The sequence below is a fragment of the Silene latifolia genome, chromosome 9 (assembly GCF_048544455.1).
Source record: "Silene latifolia isolate original U9 population chromosome 9, ASM4854445v1, whole genome shotgun sequence".
NCBI classification, from domain to species: Eukaryota; Viridiplantae; Streptophyta; class Magnoliopsida; order Caryophyllales; family Caryophyllaceae; genus Silene; species Silene latifolia.
The window spans coordinates 203,643,419-203,644,104 of NC_133534.1; positions in this window are offsets into that span (position 1 = coordinate 203,643,419).

A 686-nucleotide genomic window follows, 5' to 3' on the forward strand; every position below is an offset into this window, starting at 1 on the left:
TGAAGTAGAGGAAGAACATGATTTACATGACATTGTAGATAAATCAGGGGGAAGTGTGATGGAGGATCAACCCTTAAACTCCCTGAATGCTATGTCAGGAAGTAATGCTTTCCAAACCATGAGAGTTACTAGTAGAGTGAGAGAAAATTTTGTGCATATTCTTATTGATTCAGGAAGCACGGACAATTTTCTTGATTATTTTACTGCAAGGAAGTTAGGGTGCAAGATCACTGAAACTTACCCTGTGAAGGTATCAGTAGCAAATGGAGATTCAATTATTACAAAAAAAAAAAGACTTGTAAGAAATTCACTTGGCATTTTTTGGGTGTAGAATTTTGTACAGAAGTCATGATTGTGCCATTGGGAGGGTGTGAAATGGTCCTGGGAATACAATGGTTGGCATCACTAGGTCCTGTCCAATGGGACTTTGATCAATTAAGGATGGAATGAATCAATCTATCTATATATATATAAAAGAGGCTTTTTGTAGGCACTCTGAGAGACTCCAAGTTTTCTAAAACACCTAAATAATTAAAATATTTGTATGAATTATTTATTAAAACAGATAATGAAGAAGATATAATAATTATAATTATAATAATTAATTAATCTACAACTGGCAAAATATCTCTTTTCCATTTGAATTTGTTAAGAACTAAAACACTCCGTTGCATCTAAAACTAAAA